The sequence below is a fragment of the Lichenostomus cassidix genome, chromosome 3 (assembly GCF_008360975.1).
Source record: "Lichenostomus cassidix isolate B80296 chromosome 3, HeHo_3.0, whole genome shotgun sequence".
In the NCBI taxonomy this organism is placed as follows: Eukaryota; Metazoa; Chordata; class Aves; order Passeriformes; family Meliphagidae; genus Lichenostomus; species Lichenostomus cassidix.
In genome coordinates, this window is record NC_139483.1 from 82,611,421 (window position 1) to 82,632,970 (window position 21,550).

The 21,550-nt window shown below is 37.7% G+C and overlaps 1 protein-coding gene across 3 annotated transcripts in view; it reads right to left on the reverse strand.

Moving 5' to 3' along the window:
• KCNQ5 (potassium voltage-gated channel subfamily Q member 5) overlaps window positions 1-21,550 on the reverse strand; it is a 280,213-nt gene that overhangs the window by 131,649 nt on the left and 127,014 nt on the right. The window lies entirely within an intron of this gene.

Sequence of the window (21,550 nt, forward strand, 5' to 3'; positions counted from 1 at the left end):
AAGATAAGTTATAATATTTTTCTAGAAAATGTGGTTTCTTTCATTACTACTTTGTTTCCAGAGAGTACAATCAATTTTATAAGCCAAATATGCTTTTGTGTGCCTCAGAAGATTTTGAAAGTTTCCAAGCTCTTAGCTTTTCTTCCTCTTTTTCAAATATACCTACATGTACAGTACAGGTGTTCATGTTACTGGAATAGATGCAGTGACGTGACTTTTTTTTGTTCAAGATTCTTCAAACTCTTTTCTGAACACTGATTATAGAGCCTGATGTGTTCTGGTATCATTCACCAGATGGCTAAACAGAGGACAGCAAAGAAAGATGGAACAGTCAAAAAGATTTCTGCAACTAAGCTTGATACATCTCCCTGAGCTATTAGATCCTGCCTTTGTATCTTTGCTGCAATGTCACTCTCTGGCTCCCCTTTAAAAATTTATGTTTATCTGTATTATTTTAACATATAAAAATTTATGTTATCTGTACAATCCCATCTTTAACAGTTTTACATAGACTGTCTAGACCAGACTCGTTTGAGGGGGCCAGAGGGTATTGTCACAATATTTTTTATAAATCTCTGCTCAATTGTAACTCCTCCCCTGCATTTCAGCAATCAAATATGAAGGTGAAGTTGCCATTTACAGTTTTATGAAATGAATTTATGAACAAAAAATAAAGGACTGCCATGCTTTGCTCCAAGGGACTTTACTCACAAAAAGCATGTTCTGCTGAAGTTAATGGTAACAGCTGCTTTCCTGGTCAGACAGAAAGCCTAGGATTAATAGTTACGGGCTTTAAAGTAATTGGTGAATTTCTGGTTCTACCCAAATCAATGGCGAATCTCCAAGTGGAGTGTGGGATTTGTCCTTTTAGGAGCAGAGATGTAGCACATGAACAACTGGAGTTAATTCCCGATTATATCTTATCAGAAGCATTAATAGAGTCAGTTTCTTCAGACTAGACTGTAAACCCTCCTTTCAGCTCCCCAGTTCCACACATGTCATAGAACCATTGAATAGTTTGGGTTGCAAGGGACATTTAAAAGTCATCTAGTCCAAACCCCAATACAATGCCCTAAAGGCAAAAATGCACACTCTTATCTGTTTGTGGCTGTAAAATACAGTCCTGTTCTTCATAATAAAGTCTACTAATCCCCTTCCAAAATGTTTTTGAAATACTTATGCCAGCAAGCATTGCAATACTGCATTCCGGCTTAAGCTTGCAAAGTGAAAAATCACTTATCCAGTTTTGCTTTGTTTCTAGTGACTTTCTAACCTGATATGTTCACTATATGTTAAGCTGAAAGTTTGGAAGAGGCATAATTCCTCAGGATCCACAAAGATCAATATCAGTCAATTAAAGCTAGTCGTAGTCTAACAAAAATATAATGAACAATCTTCTAAAGTGTTAAACATCCTAAAAATCTTAATTTTTCTTTATGAAGTAAGATACACAAGATATCACCTAAACCAACAGTAAATATAATGGAAGTGCTGTGGCAGAAGCAGTAATTGTTGCTTTGGACAGTGTTTGTAAACAAGAATCAGCAAAATGCTTAAAATAAGCAGTATGGTTAACACGTAAAATGACATTGCTTAGCAGTCTAAGCTGTACTAAAGGATGGCTTCAACATTTAGTAGCACACAGCCTTTCAGTGAGTCTTAGATTCTTAGATTCAGTGTCTAATTTTGAAAGCAGAATTTTGGATTTGTTTCAAGTCACTTAAACAAGTAAGTTGTCTAAGTTTATTCTCACTGAAAGTTATCCCAGAAGCAGACAAGCTGAATGTCGAGCACCCAGCAGCAACACTGCATCAGTTGGTGAGTATTTTGTGAAGTTCTCCCTCAAATAAAATGACGGTGACCCACAGTGAAGGTTCAGCCTAAGTAAAAACTGCAGTAAGAAACTCAGAATGCCTTTACTTTATTTATTTCATTTTTAAGAATTAACGATTTAAAGATCAAGGGCCAGCCTCTGTCCCATGTGCTGTGTGCAGAACTCCCACTGTTGTCAGAGGGAGTATCACAAACATATCTGAGGCAGAATGTGACCTTTTTATGCACATAGCCTTTTTGGGTAACGTCAATATTTCAAAATTGACTAACAATTAGATTTACATGAAGGGCAGCTTTGATGAAATAGCTAATAAGGAACAGAACATTGTGCTGACCTTCAGGGTGAATACTATCTCTTGTTAGCAAATTGTTCAATGAATTGAAATCACGAATCTCAACAGATTTATTTTGTCATATAAACTGCTAGTACTGTGGTGACTATAAAATACATATGTTGATTCTATAAGGATGAAATAAAGAAATGGGGATTTTGCGTAGATTAGAAGAAAAAAGCAACCAAGAAAATTATAACAGTCCACATGATGAAGACTGTAAAGGAATAGTTCTAACTGGGAAAAACCCATATTCCTTCATTCTTTCAAATGTAAAATTGCTAATCAACAAATAAATCCAATTCTAAGTAGCAACAGGAGCTTGGAACTCAAATTATGTGCATACTGTGAATTGCACTCCTACACCACCTTTATCCTGAGCCAACCGACAGTATCCTATTAACATCTATTAGCAGTTTGACAAGCTTTCATGCATGTACTATTAGTATTTCAGCAAATGATTATGTAATGGAAATATAAAACAACATTCACAAAGGGGACAGATTATGTATGTTCTAAAGAAAACTTAAAATATTACCAGAATACATCTAATTTTAAAGATTTAAAAGCCAAACTTTATTAAAAGCACATTTGCAAAGATAAAGTCCTTATGATAAACAGAGGTATTATAATTATTATTTTCCTTGATGGACCTTTCTTTTATAGTAATTGTTCAGCATAAATAGTCATAATTTACAGCAGATACCAACACAGCAGTGTGCTCAAGTACACTCTAAGAGTCCCAACAGAGCCAATGGCTTAGACATACTTCTCATCAATCATACCTACTGTGTCCTCTTTTGTGATAGCTTAAATTACATGTCTGAAAAGACATGGAAATGGAAATGATATACAGTGTGAGCATCTTATCACAAAAGTTAAGAAAATGTTGCTCCAGGTGCTAGTAGGAAGAGAAGGGGGTAGGGCTCATTCTCTTGTTTTCTCAGCCAACCAATACCTGCTGGACCCTGAGTTCACAGCTGGAAGGAGCAAGAGATCAAAAACTTGGGTGGGAAATACCCAGTGCTCTTAGAGCCATTGATGAGAGGAGCATGGGGAGGTGGGTGCCAGTTCAAATCACAAATCACATAATCCTGAATTGCACAGCTCCTCTTTTCAGCCTAACTTTATATTAATGTTTAATTAAAGTCAAAATAAATGTGGAATTTGTTGAACTGACACCCATTTTACTGCATCAATCACAATATAAGCTTGAAATAAAGGATTTATTCAGGATGCAAGCTATGAATTCAATTATCTTTGTCACAGAATGTTCAATGAATAAATCTGGCAACATGTTTGGCACAGAGTTTTCCTTTTAAAAAGACAAAATGGTAAAATCCTTATGTAGGGGTTTTCCATTAGGAAAGCCCAAATGGACTGTCAGTATAATGTAGAACATTGTTTACTTAATGCAAGAACCAGCACCCAGGAGAAAGGAGAGCTTTTTAAAAAGCCCTTTAGTGGACCAATGGCAGAGCTAGCAACAAGAGAAAAGAAGAAATCCCAAGTTAAAAATCGTATTACACCAAATTTTAGAATTTACAGGCATTTTTTTGGGTGAAATTCTGCCTCACCTTTGTGTTTACTTATCTCTTTCCCTTCTGGCTGACTTGGGCATCTCTGCTAATAGTCTGATTGCCAGAGCACAGGTTAGCTCCAGCTCACACACCCCAGCTCAGATGGGTGTAGCTCCTGCCTTCAGAAAGATGTGCTGACTCTTGGTGAGGTCCATGTGCCCAGGCACAGCATCTCACCAAGGCAGCCACGAGGCTTTTAGACCAGAGCTGCCTTCTGTGCAGCCAGATTGGAACATGGGCCAGAAAAAATTGGGATTTGTCAGTACCAGTCTGCCAATGCTGTGGGATTCTGCATAGAGTGAAAAGTGGTATTAATGCACATATCCTATGGCAAGTGACAAAGCACAGACAGGGTTAATATTGCTGCCCACTTCAACAACTACAGCCCTCAGCAGTAACAAGTGATGTCCCAGCTCCAGAGACATCTTCACAAACAACATAAAGCTGTTCATGATAAGACATGACAGTGCAAATATTCTTGGAGAATACTGAAAGCTATATTCCAACAGATGCATGGAAAGAGTATATAAATGTTTCCCAAGATCTCATCTAAGACCAGAGCTTGGCCTCCCTGGGTCGTGGGCTTCTACATTCCTAGGATGCCTAGGCATGAGAAGGCCATGACTGCAACAGCTATGTAACCACCACATATCCCCACTTGCTGAGAGTATTTTGGAGATCTGACTGGAACAGCCTGGACTTATAAAAATAAGGGATTTGCACTGAGATAGTGCATGACCCATCTATGGAGGACAAAATCACCATACAAATATCAAACCACATAAATCACAGAGATGACTAACCATTCCCATCTACCTTCTGAAGATAAAGCAATTTATAGAACACAAAAGTAATCCCATGCAGTCAGGATGTCAACGGAGAGGAGAAAAGTACTTAAAATACATATCTCAGATCAAAAAACCAATATGTGATCTGATATCTTTGGTTTTTCAAGTGGCTCTAGATTTATTGAAGCAGATTCTCATCTGAAGTAAATCAACATCCTTCATTAAATCAATTAGCAGTGTTTTCCTGATTCTCATTAGATGCTTACTGGGCTGCTGCAATGCCTGAGGTCAGGAAGCACTAGGGAAGTCTCAGGAGGACCCACATTGCTGTTAGGAGACTTCCTGCTCCCCGAACAGACAGAAGCTACTGCTCAAGAAAGAGCAGATATCCTTGTGAAAGGTGCTTATATTTAATGTTTATGGGAGAAACATGGATTCTTAGAGTTAATGTGTAGTTCTTCTTTGGGGTGGGAGGAAGTGAAATTAAGTATGAATCAGCCAAATTAATTTTTAGGTTCTGGGGGTTTTGCACTGGATGACAAAACAAGCCAGCTAAGTAGCAAAGATTAAATAAAGACTTTTAAATTTGGCTTATCAGCCATGACCATTGACAGTAATACAACTTTGATCCATAAAAGTTGAATAAAACTTTAGAGCTTCACATGACATTAAAATTATCTCTGTGAAGAGCTTCTCCAGAGGCTAAAAAATAGTGCTTGTTTCATAGTGCTCTGCAACACTTCAAAGCAAGGACTTCCACAAATAAATGCTTCTGATACGTGGTTTTCAATTTCACCTGATTTTGCATTTGGTAGATGCTGAGGTTAAACACCTACAGATTTTAAAGCAAACAAAGAAACCAAAGCCAAGACTGGTCTTTGGGATGAAAAAGTAGGGCCACTTCAGCAGAGGTAGGTAACGTCGAGTTTAACAAACCAATCAACCAACCAACCAACAAGAGATAATAGGCCAGAGTTAGAAAAGTATGACTTCTGTCTGAAACTGGGTCAGTGATTTCTGAAACTTTGGTCTAGTGACACATACCTGGTTAGGTACCATCACAGTTTAAAAATATTTATAAAAGATAGAGGATTATTATCAGTTTACAGAAGGAACTTTAACAGGTGTCTGTCCTTCCCTTGAATGTGCCAGCTCAGCTGCATGGCTTGTTTCTTTCTTTATTCCCCCAGCCAAGCTCTTTCAGCTTTCCAGGTATCTGATCAAGCAGTTTTATTTGCAGTTTACAGAAAAAATGAGAATATAAGAAACTTAAAACCTGTCTTTCCATCACTCAACTTTCAAATAGAATAAATCTCGAGAGCAAATTTGTTTTGGGTACAGCGTTCTCTCTTCTGATTCACTGACCATGAAATTCTCATCCTGTCAGGATCAAGATCTGTATTTCTCTCTGTATTGCAGCACATCTGTTGAACCAGACAAGCCAAGTTGTCACTGCTAACTTAAACTTTTATTTCTTCTATCCAAGTTGTTAAAGAGGGCTTTTAACTAAATTTGACAAGGGAGGGGAACCTCAGTCCATCCCACTACAACCAGTTTGATGCCAGAGCCAACCACAGATGCCCAGAGGCTGGAAAGGGATAGCAGGTCAGCAGGAGCACCTGTAGAGAAGCATAAAGGAATCCCAGCCAGTAAGTCAGATTTATCAGGGCCCCAGACTAAATGCTTCTGTGCAAACACATGCAGCACAGGGAATAAAAAGGAGGAGTTAGAGGTGTGCAGAACCACCATCTTATTGACTCCACATAAGAAGGGCATGCACCTGTGAGAGTGGGTTCAGAAGAGGGCCACAAAGATGATCAGAGGGTGGGAGCACCTCTCCTGTGGAAACAGGCTGAGAGGGTTGAGGTTATTCAGCCTGGGGAATAGAAGGGTCCAGTGAGAGCTTATATAGCAGCCTTCCAGCACCTAACAGGGGTATATGAGCTGAAGGAGGGTAGATTTAGATTAGATATTAGGAAGAAATTCTCAACTGTGAGGATGGCAAGGCACTAGAACAGGTTGCCCAGGGAAGTTGTGGATGCCCCATCCCTGGAAGTGTTCAAGGCCAGGTTTGATGGAGCACTGAGGACCCTGATCTAGTGGAAGGTGTCCTTGACTGTGGCAGGGGGCTTGGCACTAGATGATCCAGGGTTCCTAATAATTTAAACCTTGTAAAAGTACTCATGCTGTAGGTGTTATACTGGTTGCAAAGTAAATATTTATGAAAGTATATATTCCTTTGGTAATAAATAAATCAATAAATCCATTAGAATATTTTCTCTATAATAAAAAATAGATAAAGGTCTAATACAAATTCAGTTCATTTACCTACAGTTAGATACATATTTAATTCTCAGTATTTTAATTTAAATTTAATTTTAGTGTGTCTTTTTGGTTGGTTTGGTTGTTTTTTTAATGTATTACCAGTAGCTACAATGTAAGAAAAACCTGAAATTCATCTTTGCTCTTCTCAAGGGATACAGCTGAATAGTAGTTCAGTCTGGAGTTCTAATGTGACAGAAATGGACCTGTAAATGAGCTATATCCATAAGACAAGACAGCAGCACCCTGAAAAATATACAGCAGGCTTCAGAAGCCCTTTTTGGAGGGTTAAATTACAAAACAAGTGTCTATCAATCTGATGATGTTTTTATAAATTTATTTTTTTTAAATTTTGTGAAAGAGGAAAGATTTCTGTATAACCTCTCCTTCATGAAGGATGATGTAGCCAGCCAACGAGAGTGGCTGATTTGTTACCCTTTGCCATGGCTTTGCTTGTTTCTGCAGTCTAACAGGCTTCAAGCTCTTAAATGAATTGATTTGGGCTCTGCAGTTCAGTGGGGAATTATGTCATCTACTTTGCTGTTACTGTTGCACACAGCTAATACTGTATTTCACCATCTTACCAGATGACTAACATCAGGTTTGCTTACATCAATTCAGAAAATTATTTAGCTTTTGAAGGTTGTTTTTCTGATTGAACAGCCTGGGCTTTGATTGACCTCTTGGCAACAGCTTTAGAATCTACCTTTTCTTGCATGGAAGTTTCTTCTCAGATGAACTTCTCAAAGGTCTGAACATGAAAAGTCATATTTTGGTTCCTTAGTCACATGAAAACTGGAAAGTGCTCCTTGCAATAGGCTTCCAGATACTATCTTAATATTTACAAATAGAAATGTCCATGTCCATGCCCATGCTAAAAAAAAAAAAAAAAAAAAAAAGAAAAAAGTGCATATTTAATTTTCAAAAGGTATTTATTTATAGGAGAGGTCCAATTTCTAGATAAAAAGAAAAATTACTGCTTATTTTAAAAACTATCACTTTGAATCATTTTTATAAAAATATAACAAAGGAAAAATGGACTAGTCTCCAAATGCCTTTCATGAAAACAGTGCTCCACTTAAAATGCAGGACAGTGTTTCACAATGTTGCTTCCACTGATGAATAATTTTAAAGTTTCTACTAGCAGTGTATTGCTTATCTCTCCTTACTAAATCCCCAGGTGAATGCAGCTTTCATACAAAATAGAAGCCAACCTGGAGAATCCTGTTCAAGACACACTTTACACGCCAAGCAGACTCTTCAGCTGGTTTGGCTGCTATTTTCAATTCTGGTCCCTAAATGCAGAGTTACATATTTACATGAAGTTCAGAGCTATACTCTGAATTTCTCATGCACTTCAAAGCACTACTTTTTCAAAGCTGTGAAAGCCAATGCATGATAACAGGAAGGAAAAAAAAGTATTTGTACAGATTGTAATATGGAGAAAACAGCAACAGCTGCAACACAGGCTGCCTTGCCAAGTGGTACATGCCAGGGTTTGAATAAATTACACTATAATTGGGCAAAAAGGCTGGATATTAACAGAGAACATTACATCATGCTGGTAACTGGTAATATATATTAAAGAGATATACTATGACATTATACAAAACATTTTAAAAGTAAATTGACAAATAATATACTTTTATTTAGAATTATCAGAAATTAATGGTGTTCCCATGAATTTCAAGTATTTTCTCCCCAAGACAATTTTTTGGCTTTGTTCCAAAGTTAAAACCTTGTTTTTAATGGACATTAGGAACACACACACACAGTCAGTTGTCAAATAATTATTTTATCTTATGCATCAGAGCCATAAAGGGTGTTTTCAACATCAGCTAATGCACTATTTTGATCAAGTCAGCCTTATTAAAGCCACATCTTACCTCAAAGTAAAACAAAATAACAACAATAAGAAAACAAATAGATTTAGGTAAAATTTAAAATGCATTCTCATTATAGAAGCTTTTTCCGTGATTGGAAGACCACAGTTCACAGCTTGCAACTGAAGGAAAATTTTATAACTGCATCCAATTAACAAAACCATAAGCATATGTCTGCTCACCAAGGAAATCTGCTGCACCAGGCAACTGGAGAAAGCAAGACCAGCACTCTTGAAATAAGGCATGATTTCAGGTTGCAACTGTGGCTGCTAAGAGACAGACACTAACAAAATAAATATAAGGAAAAAAAATGAACAGAAGTGGATATAACATTTACTCTCAGGTACCAATTTCTGTCTGGTGAGTAAATCCAGAGCACCTTGCAGATTACAGCAGTTGTCACAGGATCTTTAAGAGTTCCAGGAAAACTGCTGCCAGCGTGGACATTGGAAAAAATATCCTCCAGATTAATTTATTATCTGATTAGAGCTAAATTGCCTGTTTCAAATGAAATGTAGATTCCCTGCACAAAATTGCTTGATCCTTGCATGGCTACATCATCAGATAACCATGGGTCAGGGATTGCAGACTACCCATTTCAGGACAACACATGGAAGCAGATATTCTAAAATAGGAAGAGGTACCAAGTTCCCAGCAAATTCCACAATGGGCACATCTGAAGGAAGTGACACACTGGGACTCAATTTAAAGGCTTATTTTTTTCTTTTCCAGAGAAGCTGGCTAAAATAGGTTAACTTCAAGTAAAGTGCTACTACAGTCCTTGCAGAAAAAATCCACTCCATTTTCATTTACAATAGGTAGATTTGTGAAATATGAATATTATGAGTTTTGGTAATGAGTTCCTGGTAACTAAATTAGTAAAAAACAGCCTCACATAAATTTCTCTTGCTGTAGATCCTACCTAGTGTGCACAGCCACTTGCTCAACCATTCACTCCACAGGACCATTTGCTTCTTGACAACAAATGCCAGTTTCCTGATTCTTGCTCTGACCAAAACATCCCTTTTAGATATGTTCTGTTTCAAACTCTTGATGGCTAACCAGTAACACCAAGGTTAAATTCATAACAATCTTGATACAGAAATGTGGTTTATTTAAAATGTAAACACATTAAGATCCATTATCTTATGATATATGGCTAATTTTTGTACTACATTCCCTGGAATGATGGTTTAAAAGATGCATTTTAGCAGATAATCTACAGCATACTTTATTCTCTGTAATGGTACTCATGGGAATTTTACATTCCATTCAGTTTTCTATTTTATGCTCATGATTTAAGTACTCATGCTAATAATACTAACAGTTCAGTGCTCTGCAGCAATATGTGCTTAAAAAGCAAAAAAAAAAAAAAACAGAGCAAAAAGTAAAAAAGAACAGTTTGCTTTCAATGTTTCAAATTCAGCTAAAGATTAACATTTCTATGTTACTTTATTATTAAGAAATACAGGCAATTTTGCTGTAGGATTTAGAGAGCTGTGTGAAATAGAATCACAGGATCACAGAATCTCAGAGGAAAAGACCTCTGAGATACTCAATCTTTGACTGACCTTGTCATCCAGACCATGGCACTACATGCTGTGTATCCATATTCCAGGTGTATCTTGAACACTTTCAGGAATGGTGACTGCACTACCTCTCTGGGCAGTCCAGAGGCCAACCCCCACCTGGCTACAACCTCCTTTCAGCTAGTTGTAAAGAGTGATAAGATCTCCCCTGGGTCTCCTTCAGGATAAACACCCCCAGCTCCCTCAGATGCTCCTCACTGGACTCGTGTTCCAGACCCTTCACCAGTCTTGCTGCCCTTCTCTGGACACTCTGCATCACCTCAATGTCCTTCTTGCAGTGAGGGCCCCAGAACTGGACACAGGATTTGAGGTGTGGCCTCACCAGTGCCAAGCACAGACAATCACTGCCCTGGTTCTATTGGCCACACTATTGCTGATACAGGCCAGGATGCCATTGGCCCTCTTGGCCACCTGGGCACAGCTGGCTCATGTTCAGCCTCTGTTGCCCAGCACCTCCAGGTCCTTTTTCCCAGACAGCTTTCCAGGCACTCTGCCATCAGCCTGTAGCACTGCCTGGGGTTGTTGTGACCCAAGCGCAGGATCCAGCACTTGGTTTTGTTGAACCTCATACAGTTGGTTCTGGCCCATTGAGCCTGTCCAGATCCCTCTGCAGAGCCTTCCTGCCCTCCAGCAGATCAACATTCCTGCCCAACTTGCACCATAAATTTACTGAGGGTGCACTCAATCCCCTCATCCAGATCACTAATAAAGATATTAAACAGGACTGACTCCAATGCTGAGCCCTGGGGAACCGCACTGGTGACCAGCTGCCAGCTGGATATGATTCCATTCACCACCACTCTCTCAGCCACACAGACAGTTTGCACCCAGAAAACAGTGCACCTCTCCAAGCTGTGGGCTGCCAGCTTCTCCAGGAGAATGCCACGGAAGACAGAATCAAAGGCTTTGGATAAAAAAATAGAGTGGAATATGAGATTTTAGATCCAAAGGAAAACCTGCAAAACTACTTCTGATTAGTTTGCAATCCATACATTTCCCTACTTTAAATGCTTTCTTTACATCTGCAACTGTTGCTGCCTGGTTTGAATGAACTGCTACTGGCCTCCTGCCTTAATCTGATGGAGACCCTCAAGTGATCTGTCCCTTTCTGAAGCCACTCAGTGTCTTAAGCCACTCAGCACAAGTCACCAGTCCGACAGGCAGCAAGACCCAGCTTGCTCACAGAGATGGTCACAGAAGCAGAGCTCCTTACCCTACTGCTGTGAACAGCACAGCAAGGAAAACTGCTCTTACATTTTCGGGAATGTTCAACCACCCACCTTCCCGCACTTTTGAGGAATGAGACCTTTGCAATATAGTACTTCACTGAGCAACCTGACCTTCACTGAGCAACCAGTGGGTGGCCTCCCTGTCCACGGCAGGGAGTCTGAACTAGAGTATTTTAAGGCCCCTTCCAATCTAAGCCTTTTTAAAATTCTATTCTTCTCTACTTTTCCACAGTACTACACCAAATTAAAAAACAAAAAAACCCAAACCCATAAACAAAAATACTCTGTTAAAATCCAGTTTAAACCAGTTATGTTTTCTCTGCCATCTTCAACTGCTGAATATCATGCTCACATCAGTTTAAAAACTTTGTGACCTTTGGAACACCTGAGAAACTTCACTGCAAATATTACTCTACTCAAACTGTGCCTTCTGCTTTGGCATAGCAGTAACTGTGCACTGGTCCTGATCTTCTAGACTGCAGATTTAATTTCTTGACTCTTTTTAGGACTTGCTTTTGGATTCTCTAGATTGATAGTGAGCATTTGGTATGAACACATTAAATATATATAAAACATCTGAAAGACTGTAATGCCCTGATAGACTGGTTTTGGCCACAAAGTTGGCTTAAGAAGCTTTTTCTTGCTCTTTTCATCCCTTTGTTCCACACATGGCAGGGGAACAAAAGATGCAGCATGCTACGGTTTGCACATGGGAAAGGGAGGGGTTGAGAGTGTAAAGGTGGGGGCAAGACTGTCCTAGAATGATTTTTGGGTTTTTGTTGGTTTTTTTTTGCAGAAGCATATGTCTTCAGCTTCACCTGCTTTGAAAACCCTCTGACACTACAGATGTGTCTTAAGTAACACAAGTTTAAGTAGCTCTCTAAACAGTGGCAGTAGGAATTTGGATTCAGGAAGCTAATGGAAGTGAGAGGAAACAGAAGCAGGGAATTTTTTCTTTTTTAATGTTTGCACATTTTTCTTTATTGCCACACTGCCCTTCCAGGAAAATTACTTTAAAAGCAATAGTGCTTTCAAGTTTATAGAGTGTTACAAATTATTTTTTACTCTTATCTCACTTTCAAAAAAATTAATTGCATGGGTACAGAGATCTAACCGTGAAAGGAAAAATTCAGTAGCTTTTATGGTTCATTTTATAAAGTGCATTAGAACCTAGCTGAAATCAGTGAAATATCTGTTAAGTTTGGGTACAACTATACTTACCTTGCAATGAACACATTGAAAAAAGCCCAATTACAGAATGAAGAGGTTAATCACTCTTACAACAATATACAGAAAAAGCAGCAGCTACACTTAAGTAACTACACTTAGTATTTGGCCTATCCTTAATTGTGTGGGCAATTTTTAGTTATTCAGTGTTCTTGACCAATTCTAACTGGAATTGTTACCTCCTATGAAACCGATTGAAAATGTAATGGGCACTTATTTGGTTTTGAAGACTAAAATAGAGTTTAAACTACTGGCTCTGTAAGGGCCTTTATTATTATTTTTAGTTTCACAATTTCGCATTTTTAGTTCCAATTAACATGCTTAAATGCTCAAATCAGAGTCCTGACAGCTCTTACTTCCTCTGCAGCGCAGTATGGTGGGAGACACATTTATTCACAAACAATAAGGTCAATTTTGTTTCTTTTCTGAGCTGCCCAAAGTACAATTTCTGCTAAAATTAATATATACCTATGTGCTGGCTGATTTCTAGTTGCTTTGACAGCTGCAGTTGTAGTATGGGCTGCCACTGAAGTCAGTAGAAAACGTGTCACTAACTTCAGTGGGATTTGGAGCAGGAACTTTACAAGCTGCATTTAAGAGTTTAACAAGTCCTTAGAGGTTTCGTAGAGCTAAAACATTTCTAAAGCATGTCTCTTCCCTTTATTCTGTACAGATTTGTAATTCTGTACAGATTCTGTACAGATTTGTTGCAAGGGAGAGGCTTCTTTAGTCACTGTGTCAACAAAAAGACCATCAGCAGACCATCACCCCAGCCTCTGCTATCTTCAGGTTTGAAAATTTGCCCCCACAGAACTTTTATCACTCAATACTTATATGATATTTGAACACAAGAACAATGCAGGCTTAGATGCATTTTTAGGGCATCATTAAGTATAAATTTATAGCTGATTTTTTAATATTGGTATTTTAATAAGTATATGAATATTTATTAAATTTTGTGCTTACATGAGTGGCTTACATTTTGATTTTATATCAAAATGACAGAAAGTTTTAAATGTTGATCCTTTTGCCATATTTTTGTTTTTTTCTTGTGTGGCTGCTTCCATGTTGTTTTTGGAAGGATGGGGGAAAGCATATAATCAGGCAAGTCTGGTACTTCCACCACATTAGTCCAGGATATCTTCAGACATTTCAATTCCTGATAGTGTGCCCTGCCTAATTTGTGTCTCTAGTCACTCCCATTATTCTAAAAAGAGTTTCTGGGTTTGAGCTACCCAGCTTTCAAATCAAACTCTTACACTGATAAGCTCAGCTTTCCATGCCAACAACCTTCAAAGTGTGGTACAACAGTACTACAAGTCATTTTCTCCTCTAGATTAATGGCAAATGCAGTGAAAACGTTACATGATCCTCTTTTTTATTTTTAATTTTTTTAAAAGTAGGAATAATGAACAGATCATGCTAGATAAGGAAGTAAAAAATGATTGCGTTCCAATCTGACTAAAAGAAACTGAATTTAGTTCTCATGTTTTCACATGGTGCAACAATGAAAAGTTGAAGGCTTCTCCACTTAAAACTTATGAAGGAAAGAATAATCTATTTCAGTACTTTTACTTCAGTTTATGGTGACTATTCTGCCATTTGTCTAGACTAAATTTGCTACAGTTGGAGAGAGAATAGTTATTTAATTTACACATTCCTCAACACCCTGGGGTTGAAAACAGTCATCAACCATGTTTCCTGTAGGAAATATGGGTTAAGGTTGATGTGCTTGATTTGGGGTGGCTGTAACTCCCTGGCACCACCTGGCACCTTGGTGATGTTTTGAGAAAGCACCACCACATTGCCACCAATCTCCAGAAAATATGACACCAGCATAACAGTTCATTTTAATTTTAATTAGTACATAGCTAAATATAGCTGAACTATTGACTAAACTACAGTGGGAAAAGGGCTGTATATGACATATGTGACTTGTGACATATGTGACAACATCAGTGGGCTCTTCCCAGCTGGGTCCATGCTTATTGTTGTAACAGCTGAATATGCAATGGGCATTATATTATTAACAGAGACATTAGACTATGCAAATCTTATGTCTTCTTCAAGTAAGAATGAGATTTTTCCCCCCAAATTCAGTATTTTCACACCACTACTGCTAAAAGCATAGTAGAAAGCATCAGCCACAGACAGATCAATAAAATTTAATTTATATGATTCTCCCACTTATTATTTACTTAAAATAGTAAATATTACGGTAGTAGTATATTACTGGGACAACAGCGATACTCTACAGATATTTACTTAATATGTAATTGCTAAGGTAAACGTTAAGTTCACTTTGACCTACCTTAAGTGGCAAGGTTATTTTAATATTTTTGGCAAGTGACACTGTCTGTACATTTGGTTGCATTTTCAAGCATCGAAATAAAACTCATGCAAGAAGGATTATACAATGAGTATTGCTGTCTGTTTTCTGGAAATTAATGACAAGCTGATAAATTTGGATTTTTGAAGAGAAATATCATTAGTTACGTGAAACCTACAACTGGAAAGCATTAGTTTACAATCAAGTGGATTTTTTTTGGTGTAAAACATGACTACAGAATAAAAATGGGAGAGAGTCAAATTGGAACAGAGGTCAGCTAAACACTCTCACTGGAATTTAAACACAAGAGTAATGTTTGTTTGCATAATTTTTCAGTGATTGCATATTCACTTGCAGCCAAAGCACAGATGTGACCGTTTAATGAAAATAAAGTCCTGCTCTAAATCACTGTCTAAGCTGTTCTCTCATAAGAAATATGTGTAAGTATTAAAAAGATAACTAATGTCTATGATGGGGTGCCCAGAAATAAACTCAATATTCCAATTATTCTCAAGTGTCTGGACCTTCTTTGTTTTGTTTTGGGTTGGATTTTTTTTTTTACATGAACAGCAAAGCTGTTTTTGCTGCAGTAATAATCAGCTTTAATCTTGTTTGCTACCATAATGAAAATTCTAACAAAAATTGTAACAAATAAAAATTCTGACAATCTTTTTTGCAAAGCACCAGCTGTACTCAGAGTATTCTGATATTATTAAATCACATACTCTATGAAATTTCCTCTTTTAAGCTGTCAATTAATGAAACATTACAAGTTACTTAATGAACCACTGCTGAAAATACATGATTTTTGTTCTTAGCTGAGATTCAAAAGGCAAAACAAAATTCACCTCCAGGACAACATAAGCTTATACATGAGTATATACTAAAAGACAGCTTGTCAAGGCTGTCTGTCTAGATTGTGAAGAATAGAAATTAAGACTCAGTGAAAAAAAAAAAGTGAATGATGTTATCAATGGGTATGGACCACTAAAGAAGTCTGGATTCTAAAACAAGTTGTCTTCAATATTTGCTCAGAATTTAAAACAGTTCTTTATCTCACAGGCAGGTGGCATTAAATGAAGGTAAAATCAAAGCTTTCTATTTTCTTTTGGTGTTTTCTATGTGTGGTCTAGTGTGTCTTACTCTCTGAACTTTACCAGAAAATATATAATTTAACATTAGGCATTATGGCTGAGAAAGTGTAAAAGAATAAATCATTTTCTAAATGCACAAGCATTCTTCATTGAGCAGTACTTCTTAGGGTACAAATTGCGGAGTTTACTGCAGCTGGAAAATTACACACAGTGACGTTGGAATCCACTGAAGACGCCACGCTCCTGGCTGCCATTCCCCATCCCCATTAGCAGCTATCAAGCTGGAATAACATAGCAGGCTCCAACTGAGATGTTATTGAAACATACACTTGCAACACAGAAAAGAGAAATTGGATTTTGAGATGATCTACAAAAGTGCTTCTGTGAGTTAGGATAGGCAATCTACAAAAAAGATGAGTACTGAGACTTCTGTCTTCTCACCCATTCCCTAACACAGCCTTTGTGCTTTCTGGGGCAGTACAAAGCCCAAAGTATAGTTAAGACAAAACTGATATTCACACTTTTCACTTTGCCTTCACACAAATTCTGAAGCTGGCAGTCCTGCTGACAATATGGTGTAAAAATACCAAAAGCTTAGGCCAGACTGCTATAATTTAGTATTTGCTTATAGATGGTGAGGCATAACCTGACTGCACTGAGAACTGTCATGAGACCCATTGTATCCTTTGGGTCTGCAAGCACTGCTTTTGTCAACCCAGCTAGTGAAAGGGACAAGCCATGGAGTGAGAGAGAGCCTGCCTGGGAACATCTCAGCATGGTTGCCTAGAGACTAATGTCTTTTACCATTCATATTAGATATTAGGGGATTTATGAGCTTATCATAAGTTTTTCTATTGCTTTCCATGTGTTTCATTCAGATCAGTCCTAATGAGGGAGTATATGCCCCGGAAGACAGTCTGCTCCAATGATCTTACTCTTTCCTGTGCCTCAATCATTTGATACTAGCACTGCACTCAGCCTTGATTTCTCAAATCACAGGCTTCTCACAGCTAACTATCAGAGTATCTGAGCACAGGAAAATACACAGCCTGTAGTAAGCAGCCCTGTTGCTGTACTTGCTGGCAAGTGCTGAGCCAGCACCCATGAAATTATTACAGAATCATAGAATAATTTAGGCTGGAAAAGACCCTTAATATCATTAAGTCAAATCATTTACCCAGCACTATCTGCTCCACCACTAAACTATGTCCCCAAGTACCACACCTACTTGTCTTTTAAATACTTCCAGGGATGGTGGTGCAACCACCTCCCTGAGCAGCCTGTTCCAATGCTTGAAAACCTTTTTGGTCAATAACATATACCTAATATCCAATCTAAACCTTCCCTGGCACAACTTGAGGCCATCACCTCTTGTCACTTGTCACATGGAAGAGGCCAACCCCCAACTGGCTACAACCTCCTTTCAGGTAGAGAGGGGTGAGGTCTCCCCTGAGCCTCCTTTTGTTCAGGATAAACACCCCCAGCTCCCTCAGCCATTTTTGAGAGCACTTGTGCTCCAGACCCTTCACCAGCTCTGTTCCCCTTCTCTGGACTCATTCCAGAACCTCAATGCCCTTCTTGTAGTGAGGGGCCTGGAACTGAACACAGGCATTGATATATACAGACAACCCTGTATGACACCTTTTCCCTGTGTTATCTGGTATTTGAGGTGCAAAGAAGATAATGATCATTTTATATATGCAACCATAAAATACCACACATAGCACAAATTTTTTTTTCAAGTTGCAGAGAGGTGAAGTCACTTTACCATGTTGCTGCTTCACAAAGGAAATTCCCTTTTCTTATGAGAACTAAAAGTTCATACTCTCAGAATTTATTTTTATATGACCTAGAGTGTCTTTTTTGCTCATTTTGTGAGGTGTGAAGGCAGGCAAAAGGATAGAAGTATGAAAGCATGACTCTGAATGTCTACGTTCTGATAAAAGGTACATAGGTTTGTAGTATTCACTGAATTATACATTAAAAGATACTGATATTTCCAGTTTAATGATCTAGTGATGTGGGATTCAGTAGAACCAAATCAATATGAGAGAAATGGTGAAGTTTCTCACTCAATAAATCATCTTTATCATGACGAGACATAGCAAAGCAAAATATTTGCAACAATGGCACTGACACACAAAAAGATGTATTTATGTCATTGTGATATCATCTAAGCTGAAGCTTGGTTTTTGTTATGATAGCTATAGTGAAGCTATATTTAGAACTCCAGGAAGAAAAGTTCCAACTAATTATCTCATTACTGTATGGCAACAGCTACAGTTTCTCTGCTTACTTTGCCCACTGCTAAGACTATATATTATCCATTATGTTGTGAAATGCATTCCTTTCATCAATCCATACTTCACCTCATGATTTTTCCTTCCACCTAAGAACATTTCTCAAAAATCCTTCTGATAGAAAGCAAATATATTTGCAGCTGTATCAAAACCAGCATCCTTGTCAAACCTGTTTGGGGACGAGGCTGCTCATTCCCTTTGGATCTCTCCAGAAAAAAACACATGTTGTGCTGCAACAAAGTGCTTAACCTGGTGAATGCCACTCGTGCTATTTGTTAACAATAAATGAACAAGGAACATATTTGCACATCTTATTAAGACCAGTACTCACAGAGCTGTGAGCCTACAGAGAGCTTGGTACTCCCACTCCCTGTGCAATTCTAATGAAGGCACTAGACAAGTAATGAGCTTTACCACAGCATTGACTTTTCTTAATTACCATCAACTGGCATGTGATTATTACAGAAACTCTCATCTTCTGTGGAAAGAATTGTGTTTGCTAAAATTGGAAACCTTCTTTCTTTTCAAGCACACATGCACATGCAGACACCAAATTCAGGTTTCAAAGTCAAACACTCCTTCTTAGGACAGGCTGACAGTAAAACTCCATGGCCAACCTTCATTTGGACCTCTGGTATTTATGCATCAGGCTACTGGCATCAATTGCATACTGATGTAATCACATACTACTTGATTTCTGACAAGACCCACAGTGTTTCAGCCCACAGTAGAGACAATGGTCAGAGAGTGAACACCCATTCAGTATTTTGTGCTGATCTCATGGTGTAGCTCATGTCTGCATCACAAAAAAGCACAGCTCTCGTTGTAGTTTAGCAGTATTATCAACAATCTCTTTCCTGGGCTGCTTATCATGGTGATGCCACAAATATTAATAAATCTATTTTACAGAATGGTGATAAGGTACATTAATTCCCATTTTATAGATATAACTGAATCACAGGGAGCAAGGTAGCAAATTTGTATTAACTGAGCCTTCTTGCACTGGCCTGTTAGTTATTGTTGTTGAACAATGGGCATAAAATGAGTCCACAATTTCATTAAAGGTCTTGGTGCTACCACAGTAAGAGAGGCACATCTGGCTCTTACATCTATATTAGTAAATTAAGCAAATCCTGGAAAGTTTCTGGCACTAAGGGCAGATGGCACAGAAAGTTTGCATCCCCATCAGCAGAGCCCTCTCACCTCCAGCACAGGCCTGTCTGTGTGAAATTTGCCTTCTGGGAATGGTCTCTGGACCACTGTAATGGCAAACGATGCTGTTGGGAAGGTGCTGTCTGTGCCACACCAGCCCAGGCCAGGGAAGGTTGTAAATGTGCTAGCACAGGTATTTTGCCTACTCCTCAGGAATGCCTCCAGGCACACAATGAGCACAGGTTTCATTGCCAAAATCACCTTCCTGTATTTTTCTTCCTCTTCTCAAAAGCACTGCAGAAGGTAGCTTGCTGTATAGAGACCAGATAAATTTGCCAATACTTTTTACTAGTGTTTTCCTTACTCAAACCTATTACAATGAAACACTATGGAACTGAAATATCCATTGTACAGCACTTCATGGTAATAATAGTAGGTATCATCTGTATTTGTACAGCTTGTCATTCTAACACATTTTATGTTCTGGATAATAACAATTACTAATGTAAAAATGCAAAATGGATCACTACACTGAGCAGAAGAAAAGCCTGAGGCACAAAATACAGATTTATTCATTTCTATCTTCCTCAAAAAAAAAAAAAAAAAAATCGCATACAGTGTTTGCCATTTGTGCTACAGCTGAATTTATCACATCATCAAACTGATGGGCTGAGGGCAAGTAATCTTTTAATCCAACACAGAATAGAGTTCAGTCTTCTGGAAAATAACATTTTTTATACACAAGCAAATATGTGGCCAAAGGGTATGAAAACTGCAAAACTTTTTAAACAAGTGCTACTTTAAAAATACAATGATCCCTTCCCACCCTGGTTCCTAGGTACTTGTGCTCTTGTGAGAGAAAAGCCCCATAAATTATGTTAATCAAGATAGCTCAAATGCTGTTTAATATTTTTGTTTGATTTTAGTAGCAGTATTTAATTATTTTCCTTCTTACTTTTCACAGTTGCATCCTTTATTTGATACCCTCTTTTATCTGAATCCTCAAATTTCTAAGTTTGCAGAACCTGTGTTATCTCATTTGCCAAATGACTAATTTTTCTAATTTTTTTCTATTACTCTACCGAAACTGGTATTTTTATAACATGATGCATTTTCTTCTGCAGTGAAATATAAAAATGCTTCTATTACATATCTCATAATTTTGAGAATGGAGATTTGGGCCTAGATGTCTTCTTGTTTTACTACTTAGAAAAAGGTAGTAACTGAAAAAAAACAACTTAAAAATGAAAATATTAAAATCCTGCAGAGTAAAAAGACCTATAAACGTCAAACCTCAAATGTCCAAAATTCAGAATATTAATATTTATTTAACAGAAGTTAATTTTATACTATTTTCAAGGTACTAATAATTTCCTACATTTCTGCATAAAAAGAAAAATGTTGGTCAGGGTTTTTTTTCCAGTATTTTAAACCCATCCTATTAGAGCTAAAAGTATTCTGCTCTGGATAAGCATTTTTGTTTTATTTTAACAACAGCCTCCAAATATTCAAGAATTCAAATGTCACACAAAAGTGCACATTTATTCTGATTAGAAGAAAAAAGACTTCCCTGTTGACAGCGTTACTTACAGAAGTTGTAATATGACAGGATGCTACAGTGAAATGACACTAATTATTTCCCACATAAGCTGTATGCTGATGATATATAATATATAAATGCTTATAAACAATTGATGGAAGCTACAAGCATGTCAGAGACAGATGGAGATACTGTTATCCTGAATGGCTGTAAGTACATATCAGCAGAAGGTGCTGTGGAGAGTTACAAGTTATTCTCATCACTAACCTGCTAAACTGAAGTTTATATCTGTAATAAATATGATAAATATATCTGTAATAAATATAATAAATATATAGGTATAACTACTGAG